At 43.3% G+C, this 18018-nt stretch overlaps 1 protein-coding gene across 2 annotated transcripts in view; it reads right to left on the reverse strand.

The window, feature by feature from the left end:
- Positions 1 to 18018, reverse strand: part of COL5A1 (collagen type V alpha 1 chain) — a 245575-nt gene that overhangs the window by 138534 nt on the left and 89023 nt on the right. The window lies entirely within an intron of this gene.

The raw sequence follows: 18018 nt of genomic DNA on the forward strand, positions 1-18018 counted from the left end.
AGACAGACCCTGAGCATGTGAGCAAGGCCCACTAGCAAAGCACCAGAGGAAGAGAATTCCCATCCAGTGCCCCATGTTCAGTTGTGGCCATCTCTGATGCTTCTGAGGAAGGAGACAGAAAATCTCAGAATACACCGAGGGGGAAAAATCCCTTCTTGACTCCTACAGGTGACCAGCTGAAGCATGAGACAACAAAGACACATGTAGTCATAGACTGAAGTCTGCACTCAGTCCTTACGCAGACAAAAGACCCAACAATGGACCAAGAAATTAGAGAAGGAAGAGTCCTGTTAGGCTGTCTAGTCTCCCCCACTCAAGTAAGGTAGGATTGTTCAGGAACTTGGTCTGAGATAAGCCAGCCAGCAAAACCCATTATCCTTGGGTGCACATTGAGTATCTGCTTTAGCCCTCACTGCTTACAAGGGTGTGAAGTGACTGTGCTTCACTTGTTATTCCCAGGTGCATTATCACAAGCAGATATTGCAGCTAGAGAGAGGTCACTGCCTCGGCATCTCCTGGACAGCCTCATCCCTTTCCCTGCCAGTTTGGTGCTGCTGACAGCCCTTGACAATGACGTCCACAAGACAGGTACCATACAGATAAGAGACATGCAAGCTGCCCTGTCAAAGGGCTCCCCGTGCCTTGGACGAGGCGTGTCGTAGGTAAATGACCTCCTTCGCAACCCAGTTTGGATCTAAACACATCGCTCATCCAGCTGGACTTGTGAGTCATCCATGGATTTCTAAACAGACTGCCATGTATTTCCAGTCTATTTCTATTTTATCACTGCTCCATTAGGAACAGAAACACCGACATCCGAAAAAAACGTCACAAGTAAGACATGGTCTGTTTGAAATCAGGCACCTTGCAGGTTTGTTAGGAATCATGCCTGCTTTAAGGACCATTCAGCCCATAATGAACCAGGAACACAATATCCATAGGCTAAAAATGAGCTCAAAACATGACTTACTTTTATAAAGAGCCACAGTTTTACTTTGAAACACTGAGCAAGAGTTTAATCAATAGACAGATGCTTTGCTACTCAGATGATTAGAACTGATTTTTTTTTACATTACAGAAAGGGGGGTTATTTAATAGCAGAAAACATTGTTCAAGCTGCAGAAAAAGACAGCCTTTCCAAAAACAAACCTGGGCGGATGATGCAGTCCTGTAATGGGAACCAGAAGTCTGGGACGGAGTCTAGCCAGGATGTCTGAAAACCCCTAGGAAAACTGGAACATGTTTTTAAACACCGGGGGCCAGATCTGCTTTTGTGAATGCAGACTGAACCCTCTGCGTTCCCAGGAGTAGCCGTGCCAGAGGAGGAATGCAAACCCGCCGAGGAAACACAGGTAATGACAACCACACGCACACACGCACACTCTGCAGCTACCATAGGGCTCCTCCAGAAGGACACAGATTAAATTTCTGGCAGGGCTCCACAGGAGAGGAGCCAACAGAGAGCTCTCTGGGAGATACGCTGATTCTACGCATCTGCTGGTTAGTCAAGCCCCACCCTACTCTAATTTGACATTGCCTCAGGCCTGCAGCCCCATCCCCCTGACTTTTCAGCAAAGGGGGAACAGATCCATTTCTGCGTCTCTCCTCATCAGAGTGTGCGAGCAGCTCTCAAACGCTCACACGCGTATCCTCATTTACATTTTTCATCACTCGTAACCTTTCTTCTGATCAAACCTTTTCTTAAAAATAATGAACATTTTTGTTTATCAACCATATTTCCTTAATTTTTAATGAGAAAATATACATACGGTTTTCCAAACTGAATTTTTCCACTCCACCTCCCACTCAGTCTCTCACTTGCCCCCTTCTTATTCCCCACCCCCTTCTACTTTGGTGAATAAATGTTTGAAGTGTTCTGCTATTTTGCCAGAACATTGGGGTTTGGTTTGCCCTCCTTTTTCAGAGGCAAACACTGTCACTCGTTTTCATCCAGCTCTATTCATAACATTACTGTCTGGCAGGGAATATTATCCCCATTTTACTGATGGAAAACTGAGGCACTGAAGGAGCAGTCGGTTAGCCAAGGTTACACAGGGAGTCAGTGGCAGAGCCAAGAACAAAAGCCACGTCTCCTGCTTCCCACTCCAGTGCCTTAACCACAAAACCTCCCTCTCTGCCTCCCTTCTCAGTCACAGCGGAAACTGGGGAAGCTCCCCTCCCACACTGAATCAGGCCCATAAACAACCATTCATTTATTTTTTTAATCCTTTTGCGCTTCATTCAGCTTGGCTGTTACAACTGGTTACCGGCACTGCCATAAGGCTTTGGGTTTGGGTTTCTAACATTGCCCGGGTAAGTTTATATAAATAAATTATTATTGATTGTTGTTAATAATAAACCAGCAACAAATCCCAGACTTGATGTTCTTCTAGGAGAGGCAGGGAAGGAAAGTTGAAAGCTATTCCTTTCTGATAAGCATGGATTTACACCTCAGCGGGGGCTGACAGTTCAAGTCACTTATAGAATACAGGCTAAATTCTCTTCCCCTAGAGACAGATAAAGCAAAGGAGGTAACCTCAGCAGGGTTTGCCAGCTAAGTACAGTCCAGTAAGTTAAGCAGAGCAGAGTTTGTTAAGGCTTTTAGTCTGAGTGGCATAGGAATGCTGAGCTAAGTATGGAGAGGAACCCTGGCTAATATCCTCAGCTGTTTTTCCGCAACCAAAGGGAGGTTTAAAGTCATTTCTTTAGTCTGACGAATCAAGGGGATCTGCTGCCAGTTTTCCTGTAGATGCATTAATGGGCCAAAGTCAAAAATGAATCTAAGCTGATGTAACTTGCACCTTCTTTGAGTCCCCTCAGCACATAATGTATACCAGATCAGACTCCTCTGAAGTTGGATTCAGGTTCATTGTCTAAGGGAATCTCTGAGTCTAGACTGGTGTAATTAACACACTGAAGGGGCCAGAAGGAGGTGTCAGCTTTGCCAACCTAAACGCCTTTAGAATTCACTGTGTCAGTTCCTCCTCAAACCCAATCATCTTTGCCCAGTTCTCACTTTTCCCTTGTTGTTGGTACTGGATCGTGCTCCCAGCTCTGCTGACCTCTCCTCCATAATCTTATTTTTTGGTCCAATGGCAGTAGCGTTCAACTGTGTGAAGCCAGCAGGAAAATCCCTGTGACAATATTCTGGGAGGCATCGGAGTGCTGGGACACTAACCAGACCTCAAGTGCAGCAGGATGGGCTGAACAGCCCACTTGTGGGGAAGGGGAGAGAGTCCCAAGGGGTTCTTAGGTATCTCATCTTTCTCTCTGCTTTGCAGGTGAGAACTGCAAGGCTTTAATGGAGCCCCTCACGTTCACACTCGTAAAAGGCAGACAGAACTAAAACCTTGTTAGCAGGAATCCCAGTCAATTGACCTCATCCCGCAGTGCCAAACAATAAAATGAGCTAATTTAGCCTGTAATAAAAAAGTAGCTGGGTTTCACAAAAGGTACACACAGCTCAGCTGTCAGGAGCCCTGTTTCTTTGATTTAAGAAGCTGACTTTAAGGGGAGCAAGCCATGCTGGGAGGCTCAGAGGCCCTCTGTGTCCTCTCAGGTGTGTTGCTGCTAAGCAGCAAGCCAGCTCTGCTCCCATTCCGCTTGCTGCTCTGAAGAGTCAATTTGTTTGGCTTGTTCTGATTGCACAGAATATCCAAACCTCTTCTCTTTCCATGCCAGTATCCACTTTCTTCAACAGGAGCAGTGATAAAGAAGATGCCATAGGTTAACTTTGGCTGCCTAGCCTAAAACTCTTCTGCAGGATGTGTAACTTACACTTGTGCTGGAATGCTGCTAAAGGGGTAACGATGGGTAAAAAAATTCAAAAATGACTTAGGAGCCAAACTGCTATTTTCAAAAGTGTCTTAGGCACATAGCAGTTTAAATCTCAGTGAAAGTCAGTGGGACTTAGGCCCCTCTGGGCTATATTTACAAAAGTATTCAGGCCCTAAAGATGGAGATAGGTGCTACTGGGATTATCAAAAGCCTCTGTGCAGGTTAGACACCTTATTCCCATTGAAAGACAGGGGTACTTTTATAAATCCTACTAGGCTTCTCTTTGCATCTTTAGGCACTTGAAAATCTCTGATAATCTGCCCATAAGTGACAATTAAAAAATGGGTCCTAAATGATTTAGGTGATTTTGAAAGTTGTATCCGAGAGCAGTAATATGTGAAAATCCCAATCTAATCACAAGAGTGAAGTAAGTGCTAAATATAGCGGTGAAAAGTGCCACCTGGCACCAGTGGCATTCTTTATTTCTGCACTAAACAGGGACAGCATTGGTAGCCACAGTGCCCATACGACTACATGGTATGGGTGAGGGAATAGCTCAGTGGTTTGAGCATTGACCTGATAAACCCAGAGTTGTGAGTTCAATCCTTGAGGGGGCCATTTGGATGTAGTTGGGGATTGGTCCTGCTTTAAGCAGGAGGTTGGACTAGATGACCTCCTAAGGGCCTTTCCAACCCTGATAATCTATGATTCTACCACCCCCTCAATGTCCTGGAAGGAAGGCTAGTTCTAGGGATTTAAAAGTAACTCAGTCTCCAGGGTTCTTTCATCTTTGATGAGATTTCCAACAAGGATGCCAGTTACCACCAACTGCAGCGGTGTCGTTTCTTCTTTGCTATGAAATGGATTGACTGCACCAAACTTAAGACCCAATAGCAGTCATGGTGAAAGACATTTATTTTCACAGTTTTGGCAAAATTTTGAATTTAAAGACGAAAAAAGGGTCAACTTCAAGTCCCATTTTCCAATCAGCTGAAGAATTGGTTGGAAGAAAATTGAAACATTGATGATATTTTGATAGAAATTTCAAGTTCACCAAAAAAGTAGAACAGAATTGCAATGAAAAAAAGAACTATGAAAATTATATATATATATATATATATATATATATATATATTTAAAAACTTACCCTACCTGAGTCCCACCCTGAAGGTCTGACCAATATGGATCTATTTGACATTTATTGTATAATACCCACGTATGCTTGGGTGACTCATGTATGGATTAGTTCCCATCATGCAGCTCCCAGACAATGCTGGAAAATGTTAAAACATCTTTTTTGGATGATTTTCTATGCTCATCTTACATGTGTGCAGCAATGTCGCATCACTCCCAATGACATCAACAGCAGCACTTTGGAGAAATCTCTGGGGTTCAACAAAAACAGCTGAAGAGAATAACACGAGTGACTTAATTTGGAATGGTTGTCCGTGTCATAAATACTGCACTTCTTTGGGACTCTCACTGCAATTCATTATTAATTAACAGGACTGTTGTTTTAGTGCATTACCACAACAGTTTTAGTGACTCCAAGGTCAATAAAAAAAATATTGCTTGAAGTGGGTTTTTTTAAGACTCCCATATTTAAGTTAAGCTTCTCTGAATAACCACAGAGCTAAGAAGCATAATGACTTTTTCTTAAATAATCTGAAAAGGAATTAGAAGAATCTTAGATTTTATTGTTTTTTTATTAATTATTATTATTATTACAGGAAAACAAATTACTTTTGTAAATTCAGCCCAAGTCAGAGGGCTACAGACTGGTAGTGGATCAATGTGTTTCCATGATTAAGTGAATGCTTTGAAAACCCAGTTACTAGAGATTCTCTTTAAACCTTAATCCATGTCTCATGGATTCCCTGCCAGCCCTCTGATGTTCCACTTGATAAAACATGTCATTAGCACAGGTTTATGGATAGTGATTCCCTCTGCCTGGAAGTAACAGCTGTGAGAATTCAAGGGCTGTGAGTGGTTACAAGTATCACTCCCATCAGAGTTAAATTGACAGCCAACAAGTCAATGCAGGAGGAAACCGGCAGCTTGTTTCTTAGCAAGATCTCAGTTGAATCTCCTTTTATCAATTGGAAATTTTGTGGGAATAATTCTGATGTCTAAGCACCTGATTTGCAGGTGCAGTAAGATGCCATATTTAGTCACAGGTGAGGCATATGTGTGGATAACAAGAACACCCTGAATGATGGTTGTGTCACCCAAGAGTTTTGGATCTAAATCCTCCAGTTCCAGGGCATAAGCAAAACTCTGATTAATGGGATTAGGAAGAAACGATTCTTGTGGGCAGGATATTCCATAACTGCCTTCCTCAGGACTTCTTGCATCTTTCTCCAAATCAGCTGGTACTGGCAATTGTTGGCAGCAGGTAGATGAGCCATTTGCCACTCTATGGACATTCCTGCACTGCACAGTCATCTAAATAACCTAAGCTGAGCCATAGATCAATGAGAGTACAAAAACGAAAGCCAGTGTATGAAAAATCAGCCCTGAAAACTTGGTGAGTCATAAGCGACCATGAGTGAACTTCAAAAAGCTCAGAGATTTGGATAAACAGAACCCAGATGTTTGCATGCTTATCTGAACAAACTGGATGAAACGGCTTTATCCTGAGCTCTCGGTTATTCCCCCTTTCCCAGCTGGCTGGGTGTACCACAAAAATGGCCTCCCTTCTGGCCTTTCAGTACTAAAATAAGAAACTATTCTCCGCCCCTTTTCTCTTGTAAGAACCATGTCAAGGCATTTCCAATGGGGATACATGGGCTAGTTTGACTAGAATCATAACGGCATCAAATGGAACCTTTCTTTGAAGTCTGTAATTGGTGGGGATAGCTCTATTTTAAACACCTTTCCTCTCTTCCCATTGCCTCTGCAGTGCCAAGCTGCAGCTCGACGTAGAAGGGGAAAAAACATGCGAAACCCAGTCCTCATTAGATTTCCAACCTAATTTTGTATCCCTATTTTGAACCACCACCACTGCCCCCACCACTCATTAGCTCTGACCCTAGCCTTGCCTTACATTAACACTGTTATGACCTGGTCAAACAAGGAGCCCTTTAGCGACAACTAAACTACACATCCTTTGACTCCCAGGTTCTTTTCTTCCTTCCTATTTTGTAATCCCAGAGAACAGCCCACTGGCCTATGACAGTGGGATCTACTAATTCCTGGCTACTTCAGGTTGTGGTTTCTTGAGTCTTCAGCAAAACAGGAAAACCCATCTTTTCCCCTCCCATGGAAGATTCCACTCCACCCCCAACTCACAGATTCTTCTCCCCCTTGCCAGCTATGAAACCACAGTTGCATCATAAGCAGCCTCCTCTTCCTGCCAAAGTTTCCCCAAGCTTAGGGGTGGAGTTGTTCTTATTTTTGTGCAAGGAGGTGTTTGAATTCTTCATAACTGCACCCCTCCATACCTGTCTGCTTGTCTCACATCACCCCTCTTCTCCATTAACCATGCCAGCCTCATCTGCCTATTGGTCAGCGTCTCACACCAACATCTTCATACCTTCCTCCATGGTGCTCCTTATGCATGGAATGCCCTACCTCATCCTCCAGGCCTCTACCCTCCTCTCCTTCAGATCACTCCTCAAGACCCAACTCTGCTGTGAGGTCTATAAGAAAACAGCCAATTTAGGCCAGTTAAATTGGAGGCTCAGATGAGGATACTTAGCACTTGGTTTATCAATAGCTGCTGTAAGCATTGAATGGTATCCCACTCCTCCCACCCGTCAAGGCCCATTTGTCACCTGAGACAGCAAGCTCTTCAGGACAGGGTCTGTGTCGTCTTACATGTTTGTGCAATGCCCAGCATGTTAGGGCCTTGATTCCAATTGGGACCTGTGTGTGATACTATAACATAAATTATAATCATAATAGCAATTGACTGGTTTATTGGCATCAAAGGACAAGTAACTATTTTCTGAGAAGAAGAGGCTTGTTCCATTTCTAGGAATCCCCTCTTGGGAAACCTCTCCTCCTGCCAAGAGCCTAATGTGGGACATGCTGTGTGACAAGGACTCAAGATGAGGGACAGAAGGAAATCATTAGTACAGCAACCATGCAGATCGACACGGGGCTAATTTCTTCAAGCTAAGCAGAATTTTCTGCAATCTCAATTTTCATAACAACATTTTTGATTGACAGTGAATAACGTACAATCAGCAGTTCAATCAAGCCAAAGTCCCAGCTCTGGACACCCTCAGAACTTGAAGGAGCTTGAATCTGAAGTCAGAGTTTAAAGCTAGGGCTTGATTTAAACAGCACAGCAGAGTTCATTCCAAGCACCTCTTTCATGCACGGTATAGAAAATATTCATCTGCATTATGGATTATTTATACAATGGCGCTCTGCAGACTATTAAAGGGCCCATCCACCTCTCCAAAAAAGTTTGGACAAAAAATGTGTTGCCTTTCCAAACAGTTGAGTTTGTCAAACTCATTCATCGTTCCCAATTCCTTTCCTGAGATCCTAATCAAATCCTAGCCCCACAGAGCCCAAATCTGCCTCTAACCATAGGCAGAGCACCCATCCAAACTTTTGAGTCACCCCTCCACTCTGTTTTCCACCACCCAACCATGGGGGGAGGGATAGCTCAGTGGTTTGAGCATTGGCCTGCTAAACCCAGGGTTGTGAGTTCAATCCTTGAGGAGGAAACTTAGGGATCTAGTGCAAAAATCAGAACTTGGTCCTGCTAGTGAAGGCAGGGGGCTGGACTCAATGACCTTTCAAGGTCTCTTCCAGGTCTAGGAGAAAGGTATATCTCAAATTATTATTATTATAACCATCATCACATGACAATACTCAGCTCATCTATTGAGATTTTCATCTGTAGGTCTCAAATCACTTTAGAAAACAAGGGAAGTATCCTCATTTTACAGAGGCCTAGAAAGATGAAATGACTTGACTGGGTTCAAAGAGCAAGTCATTGGCAGAGTCAAGAATTAAACAAGTCTCCCAGTTCCCAATCCAAGACCCAATCCACTGTATGACAATGCTACCAAGCTACGCTCTTTCCAACTTAATTGAGCTCATCTTCAAAGCAGTTGGTTTGTTATATGCATCTGCTTTTCTTGACAACAAGTCGTCCAACAGCATCCTTGGAAGCAACAAGGTAGAAGGGTCCTTAACAGAATGCTTTCGTTTTCCCAAGCCCAGCCTCAATGGTGAAAATCTTTTCAAATCCTCAGACTATTTAGGGTATTTTAAAAATGATAATTGGTCTCCGTCCTCCTCGCTCTGGTTCTCGTTCTGGATCCAAGAAGCTTAAGTTTCCTCTGATGCCAAAGCTGATTTGTCTCCCAGGCACTTTGCCTAATTGAAACTTTCATCCTTTCAAGAAGAGACGTCTAATCACCAGTTTAAAGATCCTGAAAAGCTCTGGGGCTGTTTTATGTATTGAGGCAAAGGTACTTAAACTTGTTCGACCCTGAACTTCACTGGCTGTTGAAGGGATGCAGTGTTTAGATGCAAGGTTATGCATATTATGTTTAATCAGTGGCTGCCATTATAATGCATTAATAAACGTTACTTACAGTGGGCAACTTGTCTTTCCAGGTCAACAAGCAGTGTCTAGGGCCGGGAGGACATTTATTGTTCAGAAATTTACCAAACCAGTGGAAGAACCTAGGTGATGCAGATTAACGAGCTATTTTGCTTGATTAAGATTCAGGAATTTAAAGGGGAGCAGGGTGGAGGAAAAAGTCTTTAAGAAACATACTGCTTAGAAAACAGATAGTGCTGGCAGGACTACAAGCGGCATCTTGTTTCTCTGCTGTGCCAGACAGTCAACATTTCTCTCTGGCCCTATACACAATAGATCAATTTTCCTATCATTCCCCAATGGTTCAGCTTCACTGCTGGAAGGGCTGATATAGACAAAATACTTGCACTCACTGGTGTATTAGATACTGTGTCTTATAGCTAGAATTGGCAAAATTCAATTTTTTAAAAATAACTTTGATGGATAGTATCAATGCTTATTTTTAAGCATTTTTTTATTTGTATTGATTTAAACTTTTACTGTTCTGAGAAAGAATGGAGGGAATCAAACAATAATTATTTAATGACAGTAGATGTTGAGATTCAAAACAATACAACTTTGTAAACATTAAAACACAAATTGTCAACATCACATCAAAACAGACAAAGTTAATGTCCTTAAATCATACTCCTAAGTTCCCAAGTAACAGTTTTCTTACTCTGCCTATCTGTAAATTTTGATTATTATTGATGGAAATAGGTTTTTGTGGGTTTGTGCGTGTATGGTGAAATTGAGGTTTACTAGCATTTACTGATGAAAATTTAATCCATCCAAGTCTACTCATAATCCTGATCTGAACCAGTGAGTGAACGTGATGCTTAAAATGCTGAATACAATCTGGAGGCCTGTCTACAGCAGTGGCCCCATCATTGCTACTTCTAATGGGGTTGACATGTGGGTAACAATGATGGGAAACGTTTGGCTACAGTAGAGCTCAGCGTAGATGTGATGCCCATCAGTTCAGCCAAAACGGCAGATCTCCAGAGTTAAAAGCATGATCTACTAGAACTTGAGGTAAGGCGTTGTATTTGGTGGCTGGAAAAGCTTATATCCTCTGTGGATCATCAGAGAGAGTGACGCAAAATACACCCCAGTGAGTAACACAAACACCTCCAAAAGCAACGTGAGTAGGAGCACTGACAGTGTTAGAGCAGTCGTGCTGCTCCCAGCGCCCACAAGCATGGAGCTATGCATCCATAGAGAACACTGTCTGCTTATCAAATGACCCAGCCTACTAAACTGGGAACTATTTTAACAGCAATGTCAATAGAGTCTAAAAAGGGTAAGAAGACCCCAGTAGGACAGTCTAGGAAAAGCAATTCCACATCCTCAGGAGCGGCGCCAGGGTTTTTGGTGCCTTAGGCGGGGGTCCTTCCGTGCTCCCAGTCGTTGGTGGCAATTCTGCAGTGGGGGAGTCCTTCCGTGCTCACGGTCTTTGGGGCACTTCGGCGGCAAGTCCCAGAGCGAGTGAAGAACCCGCTGCAGAATTGCCATCAAAGACCTGGAGCGCGGAAGGCCCCCTGCCGCCGAATTGCCGCCGAGGGCAGCAAAATGCTGCCCCTCCCAAATCCTGGTGCCCTAGGCGACCGCCTAGGTCGCCTAAATGGAAGCGCCGGCCCTGCACGTCCTCCAGGCAAATGACAAATATAATATTAAATGGGATGAATGTCATGCTTTAAATTAACTCCATCAGCAGTTCACATAATGCCCAGTCTGAGGGGCATGTGGTTTATTGATACGAAGGGGAAATGCACATATTTTATATATTCGTGTGCACGCACACGCACACACACACACAAAATTACAGCAACAGCAGAAACATTACAATATCACTAGTGTATGCTTTAGTACTTTGGAATGATATGGAAAAAGAACTTCAAAATTTGCACTAAGGTCCCTCCTCTTTCAAGCTATATGCTCCACTTCTAACCTAGCTTGCATCTAAACCTATGCTTTCTCAAGTGCAAACACTTTAATATGGACTTGCCTGCATTCTTGATCTTTCGTGCAACATTATAACCCTCTTGCTGGAATAGGACTTTGCTCTCAGAACACAGCAGCAGCCAAAGCAGAAAGGACTGCAAAAAGGAAAAGCCAGCCCAACATGAAGGTGTAAAGCAATAAAAAATTATTATGGAAGTACCCGAAAGAGAGCGAGTGAGAGAGCTCCTTAAATCAACAACCAGCACTGCACAATGTGCTCAGACACCTGATTCCCATGGCCATTTTTATATATTTATTTTAAACAAACCCTAATCCATCTTCTGGACTTTTATGAAAACAATGGGTTAAGCACATGGAAGGTATGTTTCCATCAACAACTTCAACTCACAGCTCTACAGTGTAAAGTAAGATCAGCAGCAGCCAGGACTGCATTACTAAGCTTGACAAAAAGCTGCTTTGTTTTCCCTTAGTTCTCCATCACTGGGCCAATGGCTGTGGTAAAACAGGCAAAGAAAAATACAAGTGGTTTCTCTATAGCTATTTCACATACAGGAAAAAATTAATGGCTCGCAGCTCTGCTTTTTTAAAAAAAAATTTCTAAGGCTTCACCTCCCTCTCTCCCAGTAAAGGAAGGATTTTACTCTCAAATTTCATTTTTCCTATTGCAAAATCTCTTTACATCTGCAAATTCAGCATTTTGAAAACATTTGTCAGGAGTTCTGTGTGCTGGGCACATATCTGAAAACCCCCAAGAGATTAGAAACATATGGGACGAACACAGAATCCAAACCACAGGTTTCTATTAAGAGGCATGATTTTTAGTTCAAATTTCATCAAATTCAAGTAAATATTTTCTTCTTCAGCTGGCAACTTTACTTCATGTTAGCCTCAAGAGACAGTTAAGAGATATTTGTGAGTGTCCATGTCTGAGAGAGAGATGAGAGTGTGATAAGCAAGTACACACTAGAAAATTGCTAATGGGATATGGTGACCCCTGTCATAGGTGCAGCAGGTAGAACCACTTATTAAGGTTACTCAACACTTTCCATTATAAGGCCCTGTTTACAGTTGCTTATAATGTCACTAAACTTTAACCATTTAGGTTGAAATTTTCCATGTCAAGTATCTGCTTCAAGCCGATGGTTTTTTGGAGACTCCACACTGACTGAGCATGCTCCATCCCCTCACAGTTCCTACATGTGGCCAGACTACGGAAAAGAATAGTATGTGTTCATGTCATCAAGGACTGCAACATACACACCAGCAGGCCAAATTAGAGTTCCACAGGCAACCTTAACTCTGCGACTTCCTAACTTTTTAGTGCTTGAATATGCCACCTTAATGTCCTTTTACCACAGATATTTCACATTTGTGCATAATGCATGTAGCTAGAGACACAGAGTTATGTTGATTTTCATCAGCTGAGGATCTGGTACATGAGTCCAATGAATTCTGAGGATGGTCCGGAGTTTTGCAAGAGCCATTCAATGCAATGCAGGATTCGGGCCAATAGTTACATACAAAGGTATGTACACAGAATAGTAACATAGAATTGGCAGAGTGGATCAGACCAATGGTCCATCTTATATCATATTCTGCTTGCAATCGACACAAGATCCAGAATGCTTCACATGAAGGTGCAAGAAAACCCTCATTGGCCAGTTCTGTAATAGTGCTCTGCTGCTGACAAGAAAGTCAATCCAAGTAAAGACAGCTAACCAAGGGCGCTTGTGCAGTGTAGGAACAGTGCATAAATCTTTCACAGGAGAACCCAAGGTCACAGGTGGAAATGAATTATACAGGCATTTACTCGCATCTATTGGAGACACCCTTAGGACTGTTGTCAGTTTTGCTGTAGAAAAATCAATACAACTGCCTCAATACTTACAGCATTCTCTATACTTCCCTTAGGGCAAAACTGACCTGTGTTACACATCCATGCAGTGCCCCCTTATGCTTAGGTTACCCATGGCACGGATCACAGCACCAAGGCGACTACAGGGCTTAGCAGGGCTACTTCTCCCCATGCCCATGCAGCTGGACAGGCAGGGAGAGAGAGAAGAGCCTTAACTATTTCCACTGCAACCTGTGAGCCAGCTGCATTTGGGGCTGGCACAGATTACAGAGCAAGAAGGAGGCAATCTGGTCCCAGGTCTGCTGCCCCTTATTCAGAGTGTCTAGCTTTTAGTTTCTAACTAGAATTCTGCAAGTCTTGCAGGAACATTACTTAGTTATCTAAGGCAACTGGCAAGTTTTTAAGAGTGACTACCTGTGGAGATCTTTCTCGATTCTCTTGGAAATGGATCAATGTGCTCCAGAGTCCCAAAAACTCAAAAACAAGAGAAAGTCAAGGCCATCTGTGAAAAGCTCACACTTTCATTTTAAGTTATATTTTAAACAAATTATTTGTGAGGTTTCTCTCAAAACCAGTGGTTTTCAGCATTTTTTTTATTTTAAGCTCCCAATTAAAAAAAAAAAGACTCAGCACCTGCCAGGAACAACTCTACAGCAAGAAACCAATGTGCATCAGCCAGCACTCAGGAGCAGCCCTACCACAACAAACAAACCCATGCATAGCAACCCAATAGACTGAAGAAACTCTACAAAAACAAGTTAGCATGTGTAACATAGAACCTTTGAGTTCTCAGGACCAAACCTACAACAAGTCAATGTGTGCAGAAGAGAATTGCATAGCACAAACCAATGTACATACTACAGAGGAGAATACAACAAGAAAGAAGGTATCAGTTATAACCAGATAAGACCTTATAGACCGAGTGTGGGAGGGTTGTTTTGGGCTAAAATACTCTCAGGAACTCCCCTTTAAATGTAGCCATGTGTAAAAACAAAACATTATTGGGAGTTGTACAGAACTTACTTGACAGCCCCATGGAAACTGCTGGATAATCCTATCACAGAGCACTGGTTTCAGTTCAGCCTTGGACCTAAGAGGGACTTGAATGTCAAAAGGGAAAACATTGGCAGCGTTACTGCTGTCACAACACATGACATAGGAGCAACAGCAAAGGTTTCCAAAGGATAGTAATCAACCTCTAGACTAGACTCCCAGGACTCTGTGTCATTTGCACGACCACTTTTAAAGAAGGGATTTGACTCCAAACCCTGAGACCCCTTGAAAGCATGATGTGGTCCTACTGAGTTCCAAACATCACCTTCTAGCCAAGGGACCATCACTGGCTGCCAGAGCAACCTTTTCCTTGAGTAGAACTGAAGCTACTCCTGTTATAGACATGATACCAGGGCAGGGAAACAAAGCTCAGAGGTATCAGAGGGGTAGCCGTGTTAGTCTGGATCTGTAAAAGCAGCAAAGAATCCTGTGGCATCTTATAGACTAACAGACGTTTTGGAGCATGAGCTTTCATGGGTGAATACCCACTTCTTCGAGGTTACCATCATTCAGAAAAGCAACCGGATGTGGGGTGCCCATGGGAAGCCAAACACACACTGGAGCCTTTAGAGATTCCTAGTTAAATAATAATAATAATGATAGGTTCTCAACCCAGGAAAGCATCCCTATTCAAGAAGAGTGCTTAAGCAGGTGCTTATGGTTCAACACAGGCTTAAATGCTTTCCTGAATCAAGGTCTTAAGCCTTATCTCATGCCTTGTCTCTTCCTGTGGAGACCACCACCTGTCAAGCAAAGCTATCTCAGCATGTTTACAGAGCATTAGCACATTTCCCCTAGAGCAGAGTGCAAGTTTCCCACTGGAATGTCAAGGGTACTTCATGTCCAAGGAGACGGAACCTAATCTAGCTTGAGTATAGTTACAGCAAGTGCTTTCACAGGACAGGATGACAGCACTCCGACCCTGCTCCGGATCCTTTGCCTGGAATGCTGGACCCCTCTAACCGTTTCATGTCGGCAAGATGAGCTGACAGCCTCAAGGTCAATTCCACATCCTTGGCAGGTTGGATTCCCCACATCATCCAATCCCTGTCTGAGGTGGCAAATATCCTTTGCCAGACTCTTCCCTAACATGCTCTGTGACTTGCTTGCTGCGAGCACCGTGGTATCTAGGGAACGGATGAAGCACCATCCTGTCATCTTGTAACTCTCAGGCGCAGGCACTTCCCTGTGTCTCAGATGGACAGCCCAGAGGATCAGATTCCTCAGGCTAACCACAGGGCAAATATGGCACAACAGGCACAACTGCAGAGCATGTTGCCTCACTTCTGATCTGGAGGAAACCCCTGTAAAAGTGAGAGGATAATTCCATTTCCCTATATAAAAATTTGATTAAAGCTAATGTTTAACAAAAATGATATAGTACATAGCTTGAGAAAAGAGTGTCTGTACATCTGGGTACTGTGCTTAGATTATCCACAAATACAGAGTTTGTTTTTAAAAGTCATATGATACATATGGTGCATAATCAGCAATAACCCAAATTTAGGTGAATAAATTTAAGAATGCAGTTTAGATATTAGCATCCAAGTATTCGGGTACAATACTCACAAGAAGCTGTACAGGGATTTGGTTGTGAAAAGCAAAACATATCAATGAGTTGAGATTGTCCCTCAGTAATTGAGAATTAGGGTAGGTTGTCCATTTAGGAAATACAATCTATCAGGGAAGTCTTTCAGTTACTTTCCTTACTGCGCTTCTCATCAGCACTCCAGCTCATCCCTCCTGGTATTGCTGATGTCTAGTGATGTGTTCTATGTAGATGTCCCTCAACCATCTGATGGCATCCTATTGCATTTACTCCTTGCCCTCTATGCCAGGATGGCCAGCCATGGTGACATCAGTCCGTGCTGGATGTGATGGTTTGATGTCCACCTGCCGACAGGGCACTGGACTAATATCTCTAAGCCTATTTCACACGGGCTGCTAAACATGCTTCAGATGATAACAACTTTCAGTTCATACTGAAACAGGCCAGATTTAAACCTACCTAGAGGAGAAACACTTACCTGTCCCTTCACCGGTCTCCCAAACCAGGTTCTAATGTTCCATGTGAGATTTGTCTCACTCACTGCTGACACAATGCCAAGCCAGAAAATCTGCTTCTGGTATCGCACTCCCTCCATCCCCACAATGCACTAAACCAAGTCCACTTGTATCTTGGTTATAGTGAGACCCTCTGGCCAAGTGGTAAGGGACAACAACCACCCAATCAAAGGCAATAGCCAAACTCCAGGGAGAATCCATTCCTTTTCCAAGATCCACACAGATCCATTCTCATCTCCTCTGACCAGTTGGGATCCATTCCCAGGTGATGCTCACCTGTTCAAAAGAGAACATGCAAACCTCTTTCCATGATGAATACTTTCCCTGAGAAAAGAAAATGGCTTAGCTGTCTCTCTTCAGTGCAGAAATGGCCAGGAAACATGCTCAGGAGGGGAACTGTGCCTCAGCTCATCTAGCATGAGTTACCGAAGCCCCATGGGGCTGTCGTGTGGGATGGAAAATCTGATGTAGACTGTCCCAGGACACAAACCTGGCTGGAAGAACCAGCTCCTTTCCTGGTTGATTTTCAAGCTGCAGGCTTGGCAAAGCTCTTCTTTCTATTTCTGGAGAAAAAAAACCTGGCTGAAGGAAACCCTTCCATAAGTGATTCTGAGTTTTCTCTGGCTGTACCAAACCTCCCACGAATGTGACACAGAACCTGGCTGTTCAGAAGCTTTATTTTCTGTTATGGCTGAAAAGCAGGAAGCCTGGTTCTGAAAAGAGCTGGGATAACAAGTGATCAGACCCTGCAGACAGGGCCAGATGGGCAAAACTGCACGCACGTGGGTGTGCCTGATGCCAGGTGATCTGGAATATGAAAGATGCAAGCATCATAAACAGACTAGATCCTTTATAGGCCTGATATTTGTATGTTCCCTTTGCATCAAATCTTGACTAATTAATTGACTCTTTCATGTCTTGGACCATCCATGTATAATCAAATCCTCGACCTTTTGCCAGAATGGGTAGCAGTAGCAAAACTGTTATGACACAGCATCTCTTTGCTGTGAGGTGCCCTATCACCACACACACCTTTAGAACAGCTACCTGGTTTTGGCATTGCAAGGAAGTTCAAGGGGACACCTTACCAAAGAAGTGATCCAGAATCCCAGTCAGATACATACAATATCACACTATAAAACACCCAAGTTTTTACACAGTCTGTGCGTACCAAAAAAACCAACATAAGGGGTACTTTACTAGAGGTGTTCAGTACTGTGACAAAGGAAAAAGCATCCATCAGAACAAAGATACATTTTTTAAAGCATTTTTCATTTCACAGGTGCCTCGGCCAGTTCTCGTTCCCACAACAGTTTGAAGCAGAAGAGCGGATGCACCCCGAGATGGGTGGTTCTCATGGCAGCTCAGCCTTAACACACCATTCTTTAGAGTCTTCCAGGCCTGAGAGGACTGGATAAACATCCAGATGTCTATGTGCATCATCAATCAAATGCTCAGAGAACTGTCCCTTACAGGCCACACAATCTCATAGGAAACTCGCAGAACACAGCATGACATGCACCCATAGCACTAACATACATGCACTTCTTTGTACATCTGTACATAATCTGTCTCTTATAGCACATCAGCATCAGCCATCATCATGGCCATCAGCAGCATCCAGGTGACCTCAAACTGCCTTTGTTTATCAGAGAGAATGAATTATCTAGCTCATCACAATAGACTTCTAGTCGTCCTTGGCTTTCCAACCACCAGTTTTTCTAAAAGACCGCACAGCAGTTTGTAGAACTGATTT

Source organism: Gopherus flavomarginatus, chromosome 17 (assembly GCF_025201925.1).
Source record: "Gopherus flavomarginatus isolate rGopFla2 chromosome 17, rGopFla2.mat.asm, whole genome shotgun sequence".
NCBI classification, from domain to species: domain Eukaryota; kingdom Metazoa; phylum Chordata; order Testudines; family Testudinidae; genus Gopherus; species Gopherus flavomarginatus.